The sequence below is a fragment of the Aythya ferina genome (genome assembly GCF_964211825.1).
Source record: "Aythya ferina genome assembly, chromosome: 1".
Lineage (NCBI taxonomy): Eukaryota > Metazoa > Chordata > Aves > Anseriformes > Anatidae > Aythya > Aythya ferina.
Window position 1 is genome coordinate 138,933,577 of NC_140296.1, and position 10,264 is coordinate 138,943,840.

Genomic DNA, 10,264 nt, shown 5'->3' on the forward strand with positions numbered 1-10,264 from the left:
AGGGAGTGTTCATTTTATTGCTACCTCTCTACCTTCTCTTGAGCTGTTCCACATGCAGCTCTTCTTTGGCATAGTTATGGTTGCCAGTGAGCATGAGATGACGTCTGAAAAAGAAAAATGGAACTATTTAGGGAAATTTGGATAAGGCGGTTAACACAGAAGTGCCATTTCTTCTGATTGGTCAGACAGCTGCAAATGTTTTGTAGTGGAACAGGTGAAGCTGAGTTGCAAAAAGCTTTTGAGATTACTGCATGGAAAACATTACTGCTTCAGATTACTTTGCTTGAAACTTTTAAGAAGATGCCTCTTAGAATCATTTCAATCATGTTATTTACACACATACATATATATGAATGACAGACACTTTTAGGTGGAACAGTAAAAGGAGGAAAAATCAATCAAGAAAGATCAGGACTCTCTATACAACATAAACCCCCCAGAGCTTTATGCTTACTGACTGATTGTGAGGCACTGAGGAAAAGATGCAATGAAGTGCTCTGCTAAAACTCCTTGTAATCTGAAAGTTTCAGTAGCTAGAGCATGGAAAAGATTGCTTGGGTCATGCTGCTATTAAAGCATCATTGATGATATATCCTTGCCTGTATCAAGATTCGTTCTGTGAAGAGATTACGCTAGTATATCCATACAAATCATAACTGTCATGAGTGTCTTAAAACTGCAGGAACTGTGATCTAAGAAATGTACTGACAGGAGAGAATAAGCATATACACTAAATAAAGCGGGTTCGTTCCTGCCTATCTGACATTCATGCAGCCAGAAAGAAAATGTTTAAAAAAAAAGGCTGGAGAGGATGCCATTTCCCTGTAATAAAAAAATATTCTAATCTGTTTCTGAAACACTTTACAGACATTTTCTAAGTTAAATCTTTATTTCAAATATCTATTTGTGAAGAAAACAGAAAATTGGACTTCTCAGTGAAGGAAGAATGAACCTTCCGCTGCCATTTTAGATCTGCACAACAGAGGTGCAATAGAAACTGGAGGAATTATTGATTAAATTTGTGTTGAAAGGAACTGTCTACAGATTTAGATACAAGCTCAGTGATAGCATCCCCAGCTGGAGGAGTAGTTTGGAACAGTATGTGAGATGGCCAGGAATATGCAATCCAATTTCCAATAGTATGGGTAAACACTGTCCTCATTCTAAGTAAACATTAAGGAACAGTGGCTTCTAATGCAGGAATGACTTAGTTAAGTTTTCACATCACCACTGTAAAGATACATATTGTAGTCTTATGCAGCCCTAAACCCACCGCTAAAACTGAATCTCAGACACCAAAAGAAGTACTACAGATAGCAAATAGAAAGGATCAACTGCCAGAACATGATTAGAATTCTGTCTAGTTTGCTTTGTTCAATTTTTGCTTTAGTAGTTTGAATCACAGTTCTTAGTATTAAAACATATCAGTTTAGGCAGTTATTAATATCCTCTGAGATTTAAAAGCAATTACATTTAAAAATGGAATTGCAGAAGATGTATAAACAGGAATGATGGTTTAAAGAAATTAAACAAAGACCTTAATTGCAAAACCAGTCATATGGCTAAGAACAGGAATAAACCTTTGTTACATAATGTGTTAGTGACAAGAAGAAATAATCTGACATTCTCTTACATGAATTAGGTGTTTCTTTCTAACAACTAAATAGCTTCCTGATGATCAGTTGCTGTCACATTTAGAACTAACTGTAAATCGAGTACGTCCAACAAGACACATTACTTATATATCTAGGACAACAGCACAAAGGACTAACATAGACTACGGTCCTAACTCAGACTCTGGCCATTTCATGTTTGCTCCTTCCAGTAATTTCACAGTAATAAATAAAGAATATGTAATAAATAAAGAATAGTAATAAATAAAGAATTATAATAAATATTTGTAATTCTAAATGAAGCTGAAAGTAATTTTGGTATAATTTTTGGTTAGCTATTCTTCCACACCAATACATGGTAAGACAGATTGTCTTATCCAATAGGTGAAATTGTCCAAGTTTTTCACTTCTATAGTTTAGACAAAAATAAAATCCTACTCACTTCAGTTCCACTCTTTCCTTATAAATCCCTGAATTATATATAATGTACTTTGAATCTGGATTGGGATTGGGTTTGCTACAAACCCCAGATTAAGACCAGGTAAATTTCTGTAAGTTTACCCAGAGTTTTCAAGGACGTTTGTGTGAAGTATAAAGTTTGCATTACAGTTAGAGTAAAATTTGGTTTATTGATTGGGCTGCCATTACAGAATATTGATTTTACAGCACAATGACAGTTTGGCAGATAGCACAATATTTTTTCCATCAATATTTGCCTTTATTTTTTATGAGACTTCTCATCAACTGTATTTTCCCAATGATTATGTATATGTTTGAGAATCCTGTAGGTCTTATTTATCATTACATTATTGTCTGAAGCAAAATACAAGTGTAAGATCTGGTGCAGCATGAGGCAAATGAGGTTCATCTACATATACTTTCCTGAACTTCATCTTTAAAGGGTAACTTCACTTGACAGTACAGCAATTCTGTACAGTAACAAACCAAATAACTAAAATATTAACAACTACTTCAAATAAATATTTGAAAATACTTCTATGAAATGACAGGCTTTCAAGAAAAATGTTGCCAAATTTTCAATATAAAAAACAAGGAATTTGCAAAAACCAAATTGATTTATTTTCTCAACTCTGACTGTAATGCAGTATCACAAGAACAGTACGGGGTTTATTAAACTTTGTGGTTGAGTCATAGATCTTGGATTCTACACAGCTGAAGTTTAAACCCAAATTAAAAACAAACAACAAACAAACAAAAAAGCCATTTGTCTGAACTTATTGAACAAAGAACTGTAATTTAAAAATATATATATTCTTTGTGTTTCTTTATAAAAGTTGTCACTCATTGGAAAGGAAATCCCTTAACAATTGCTATTAAGACTATTTACTTCTTTTGTGATAGTACATTCTAGGTCTTAAATTTCACATTTTATTATAGTATATATTCAAAATGTTTGAAACTATTAAATAAATGCTTTCTTAATCATCAACATGAATCAGCACAGTGCTTACTTTTGAATAGATTAACAGAAATAATAGCATCAAAGCTGTATGCTTGATTGGCTGGATTCTCCTCTCATTACTGGTGTATATCTGTTGAATTTTCCAATTTTGAACCTGATCTTGAATAACTGAATTCAATGGAAGATTTGCTGTTGACTTCTGTGAGACATATTAAGGTCTTCAACGAAAAGAATCATTCTCTCTCTGGTCTGAGCTAGCCAGGAATGAAAGCTGAAATTACAGCTTCACTGGACTCATGTTTCCAGTCCTTCAAAAATAGAAAAAGGTGACCAGGAAAATGAGAGCAGCTAAAATCAACAATATCCATATGTAAAGAAAAAAAAAAAAAAAAAAAAAAAAAAAGGAATCTTCAAAATCAGTGTGTGTCATCTTTGTAATAATGATACAAGTGAACAAATATGTTTTGCGATTCACTTCTGATCAGGTAGAGCTGGATCCCCCTCTGCCCTTGCTCACCAAGGATAACTGTATATTTTCTGTCAGCATTATGACAATAGATTTGGGTAGCTTGGAGCATTCACTTTTACTGTCAAGCCTGTTTGTTGAATTTATGCTATGTAGTATCAGCACAGATGCTTTGTCCCAGCAGTGTTTGAAGAGAAATGTTAATGAGGCTTGCGCATGGGCATGAACAGCAGGATCAGATCTCTAGGAAATACAGGGAAACTGTCTGAGAACTAAACATAAAATTAAAGTTAATGACTGAGAAATACAAGTGCTTGTTTCTTACTGAATACATAGCTCTGGGGTATTTCACAATGCAGTTTCATTGAATGAAGGCCTACTAGAAGATAAGAATAACACATACTGATTTTTGATACTAGTATAGGTATATACGTCCCTATTAATGTGTGTATTTGTGTGCTTCCTTATTTTACCTGCAAAGCCATATTCACAAATCTGCTTCTTAGTGAAATGAGCTATACATGTATGTTACAGTATGTTCTGGGAAAGGCAAAGTATGAACTGTACCTGAAAGCTGATGTGTCCTGTCTTATTTCATAAATGAAGTTCTGAGCTTAGATGGAGCTTCCAGCTGGGAGGTCTATACAACAAATAATACATTTTAAGGATTATCCTTTAGTCCAGTTACAACACAACTAATTCCTAGCTGATCTACAGATTATAATTCTGTTGAAACCAAGTTAAGGAGCAACAGTGTTGTAAGGCAATAACCTAGCATATCTATATTTTTAACAGAGATATGTTTTTACTTATGAGCTACAAATAAGTCATGGCTTTTGCACAGAGAATTTCAAAGTTCAAGCATATACTTAAGAGTTGGACACCTGGAAGATAGGGTGGAAGATTCTGACTTTTTTTTTTTTTTTGGTTAAGTGACTGAGAAGTTATTTTTGATTGAAAGATGGCTCAACAGTCGCAGAATAGTAAATGGGCTATTGCATTTTTTTTTTTTTTTTTTTCAGATTTTACGGATTATTTGATAGAGAAGACTAAATCAACTAATAGTACTGCACTTTCCTCTACACTATATATTGCAGAGAAAACCTATGTTTTCTACAGCGGAAGAAAACCTACAGTGAAAGAATGTAAAGGCTGCAAAATTAACTACAGGAAAAAAAAATAAAATAAAAAAATTAAGTAATTAAGTTTACCTGTATTTGAATATATCCTTCCCATGTGTATATTAATTATTCTACAGTCTAATTACAAGATCATATATTCATTTTTTCTCTAGACTCCAGAATCAGTCATGAGACTCTCAGCATGGATGGTGCTTACTGCCTAAGGATTTTTCAACATTTGGTTCAATGTGCAGCCCCAGGACTCAAGTAGATGCAAACTACATTCTGAAGATGAAATTTTTCATTTCCACATGGACTTTTCTACTCACATTGCAGTATCTGAATTCCTAGCCAATATTAATTAATCTAATTACTAATTATTTTGTGAGCATAAATTGCCCAATGGCTTTCTTTTTACAAAAGGAAAGTGAGGCACAGCTACATCTGTTTGTAGCAAATACTAAATGGTTAAAGTCTGGTGATGTCATGAGTCGTTAGCTGGTGATAGAAATCATCAACACAATTTGTGAGTAAAATTGTGCTCTATACTCTCAACATTTTTCATCATCTTTTTTTTTTTTTTATAATTACTTCCAGATTTGTAGGATATATTAGTAGTAATAACACCTTAGGATGGCATTTCAAGAGCAATTATATACTGCCTTCTTATAAAGTACTGGAGTGATAGATCAATGCCTAAAGCTGCAATAGCTTCTTTATTTGTGAGCTGTGACCTCACAAACAAAACAGGGTCATATCAGGCAAACACTTCACAGTAATTCAGGAGACCTTTCCAAAGAAATTTTAGATGCCATGGGATTGTAGGAGCATGCTCCTTTGTTGGAAAGGACTGCATAAGTTTATATTTTTAATATGCTGAGTATCTCCATCTTGCTGTGAATTTTCCAAGAGAAGAAATGATCATATCTTGATTTTTGTATTGGGCTTGTGGTGACATTTCCATGCAAATCAGAAAGACCCCAAGTTATCATGCCATCAACCATGCCGAGTGTTATGATGACCAAAATAATTGAAAAATGTATTCTGCTATCTGGCACATCTTGCCAAATAGAAAGCCATATTCCTGTATATTTAAAAGTGTGCTATTGTGGATGTGAAGAAGCAACACTGCTGAATTCTGGAATTAACAGAGAAAAACTTGGTGTTCATAGGCTGTTGTTTTCTTATGTAGGTAGAATATTTTTAAAATCATTCAGAATAGAATGAAAAAGGCATGCTTGAATAGGCACTTCCAGGAAAGAGCATGCATATAAAAGCTGGTGCAAGGAGGTAGGAGGTAGTTCTATTCTGAGTGTGGCACTTGCTTTTTGGGTGTCTCTTACTGCTACTTTCGCATTTTCATTGCTGAGATGAGGATAATATTATTGCACAAAGGCCTCCACAAAACATAAAGAAAGCACTTTGAAATGGCAGAGGGAAAGGTATTATGTAAATATCGTAAATACTGAAAACTATAAGATTCTATAGATGGTTGCATACTTATCCCTGGATAAGAATTATGAGTTTCTTTTCCTTGTGTTGTTTGTATTTCTTACAATATGTGTGAGATATACATTTTACTCATGAAGGATCTTGGATTATTTTTTCTAAGACATTTTATTTCTTTGTTTTAAATAAATATTTAATGTATTTATCTGCATGCAAATTTATTTGCATTTTATTCCATTGAGGTGACTAAAACCTTCAGTAACTGAAGCCCCGGTGTAAAATTTATAGTGTTATTTGTAGAAGTAGCTTACTGGAAAGTAAAACAAAAATTCTTGCATTCTCTGCCTTGCATCTAGGGCAAACACAATTTAGTTTTCCTGGCTGTTAAACTTACATCTGCCTCCTGAGGTCTTCTTGTAAATCTCACACACCTTATTAATAACACTGGCCTGAATTAGTAGGATAAAGACAGTTGTAAAGCTTATCTCTTGCTCCACAGTTGTTGTCAAATCAGGGCACTTAGGTTAAGATTAATTCTCCTAAAACACATACTCCAGCTAATTCCCAGAAACTACTCTGCAATAGGATATATCAGACCCAATACCATAAATAGTTGCAGCAAAATATGATTTTAAGGTAAGACGTATGTGCTGCTGATGTGGCTGGCTTTATTTGTGCCACATGAAATTCATTTGTGCACACGAAATTCATATCCCCAACACCTCTACCCAATATCTAGATATTTCAGCTGTTTCATTTAAAGTGTATAAGAACTCACAGCCTGTGAAAGTCATGACTTGCTCCCTACACCTGAAAAATTTACAATTCCTACAGGGGCCTCATGATACGGATGGACTTCCAATGATGCATTCAAAGAAAAGTAATTGACAATTAAGACCAAAATTAAAGATGCCTGAATTGCCTCCTCCTTCCCCCTCTTCCAATGAAGACTAGCCTTTACCTCTGGGTTTCTCACTAAAATTACTGATCAGACAAACTCTTTGACATCAAAGCTAATTTAGGGAGTTTTGGGTCTCCTATACCTCTGTCCCCTTTTAGGAAAGGTAGATGTAACCCAGAACACTTTAGTGGATGGTTTTGAACTACCCTTATCAAGAAGCATACAAAACCTTTACTGAGATGAGATGTAATCCAGTCAATAAAGGTTAGAGCATGGGATTAGGGAAGATGGTTTCTGGCAACTCCTGTGTGCATAATTTAGCTACATTAAGAACATTATGAGCTCAGCTGGACCTGCTCTACTCACATTTAAATCTTTGGATCAGTCTGAACGTGAATTAAAGCTTGGAGCTTAGAACATTAAAACAATCCACTATACAACATGTACCAAACTGTAAGGTTTAGTTTTCTGTAAGGTGTATAGTTTTCATTTTATTTCAGTAGTATGTTAACTCAAGAATTCCTTGGTGTGCATTTTTTTTCTGATTATTTCATTATCATGTGATAGACTAATAGCAAGGTCTAAGTGCTGAATATCTAGTCCCACAGGGGGATCTGACTCTGCAGATGTCAATGACCTGGCAGAGAATTTATGCTAATGGTTTCTGCTAATGGATCAGGGCTCATGCTTTCCATATGTATCAAAGGATCTCCTTATCTTATGGTGCAGTAAACACAGTCCATCACTTTCTTGACCTTTATGGATCTGATCCCAAGTGTGCAGCTCTTATTTGGAAACTGAATGCTTCTAATTGCTGTGGCAACTGAACACCACAAATAACATTTCAAAAACAGCTTTTTTAAAAAAAAACAGCAATAATGAAAAAACTCTTAACTCCCTCCAGCTTCTGTATCAATCAGAAAACAAGATGCACACCTCTAGAAAAAAACAGGTGACAATTTAAATGACTGGCAGTTTAGCATTTTTGAATCATATACTATTTTATATGCTACAGTTAATGACTGCTGGGTTTGAATCTATTGTATCTCCAAAACAAAACAAAACAAAACCAGAAGGGCATCAAAAACATGTCTGTTTCAAATTATACTATTTTAGGATGTCCTGTATTCTCCCTTAGGATTATAAGATATATATAAATGGATTTGGGTTTCTAGTCTTCAAATGATTATTTTTCACATTACTTCTTGTACCTGGACTGATTTATCACAGGTACACTTACCTGCAGTTTTTCAAAGAAGCTTTTGGAATATTAAATCCTATTTTTCCAATATTCCAAGGGAGCATAACTCTCCATCAGAGTTTCAGAGGAGATCTTTTACTTAATTTTCATGTCATGTTATGAATATATCACAGATGAAAAATTGATATGTATCAGAAAATCTAGGTGATCTTTCCGTGTCACCTCAATACTAAAACTGAAGTACATGACTAAACATATCTGTTTAATCAACTGAACAGGAAAGATACGAAAAGTGGAAAATAGGAAAGATCAAAATGGATTTCAAGAAAGCAGGGATATGCACCCAGAAGGCATTGTTGCAAACACGACTGAGTGCAGAACTAATGTGGGCCGTTAGCAGATTTGCTAAATGTGTGTGCAAATCCTATTTTTGGATTAAATGACTCATGTTAACTACATACAAGCCAACTAACTCTCCAAATACAACAGAAATAACTTTAATTAAGTCCTTCAAGGAATGGAGCTTTCTTTTTCTTTCCTTTTTTCTTTCTTTTCTTCTTTCTTTTTCTTTCTTATGCAGATGACCTGTTAGAACTGGCACAAGACATAGGCAGTTGCTTTGGGAGGCTGTTGACTAGAGGTGGTAGACATCTCCTTTGTCTATGCCCATTTGTAGCTAGGTCAGGCTCGCTTGGTCAGTGATCACTACAGTAATTCAAAATTTAAATTGATATTGTCTTCCTCCACCAGAAATGAAAGAATGAGGCCACACTGCCCAAATAATATCAGTCAGGACAAGGCAACTCACTCCAACTACGTAAGTTCAGTCTTTTCTTTCAAGAACTAACTTCCTTTGCATAAGGAACTGCTCCTTGTGACTACCTTCTTGTCACTCTACGTTGAACTGGCAACTGCATAAAAGGTGAAAGAAGTTGCAGCTGGAGGTTGTCAGACTCAAGATTCCACTGCATATGTCCCCCCAAATTATGCAACTAGCTACAAGTCAGAAGTTAAGGTGCTTACAGTATAGAGCTATAATTACTTTCTGATAAAAATGTCTCCATTTGTCTCTTGGGCATAAAAATGATTCATCACACATCCAATGCTTTGATCTTCCACATTTGCAAACTTATCTTCCTCTGCTATTATCCTAGAATCGAGGAAGAAATTAGGATGGAAGACAAGCAAGTATGCATCATGATGATCAGCATGTGTTTCTGTAACTAAACTGAAGGAATATAAGGTAGAAAACATTAGCTTCACTCCTCAGAAAGATGAATCTAGTGAAACTTGGCTCTATTTTCTTAAGCACGTAACTGGCCTAGTCTTAAATCCTTTATTTCAGCTACAGCTGACTGACATGACTGAATTTGCTTTGTACTAACAGTGCAGCATAAACCAACAGGAACAGTATTAGACACAAAATTAAGCTTAAGACTTCCTTGCATAAGAAATTTCAGTTGTGTTACTGCAGTAAATGTTGGACTTAGTTGCATTCAGAAATATCACAAGTCCTCAGCCTTCCAATTTTATTCATATCACTAAATAATTCTCACTCCACAACTAACAAAGCCCTTGCTCTTTGTACATACCAGTCATCCTGAATGAAAGCTTTGCAAGGCTGTTCATCATGTTAGCAGAATGGTTGGTATGTGCAGAAGCAAATGACTTGAGATAACTTTTAACAACCCGGGTTGCAAAAGACTTGCAATTAGGGTTGGAATTGCAGTTCAAGACAATCGAGCCCCAGGATCAATGAAGATACATCAAGTTATTGCAAGGTGTTACCAAGGGAAAATGTTTTACATAGAGGTCTCTGGCCTAGAATTTAGTTAGGATAGTTGTGATGAGAGCTGTGGTAACTGCAGGACTGTAGACAATCATTCCTGTTTTCTATGCCCCCAGATGCCCAAACGTAGTGTAAATCTAGTACTAATTCTACGTAGTAAACCCCACAAACTTCAACTAATAAAATCTTTTTCTCTTGAACATGCCTGTTGTTCTGTCAATCAGTAAACCCTGAAAAACCATACTCTGCATAAGGATAATGGGCTGATGATTGCAGGGACAAAAATTTACATTTAGTATTG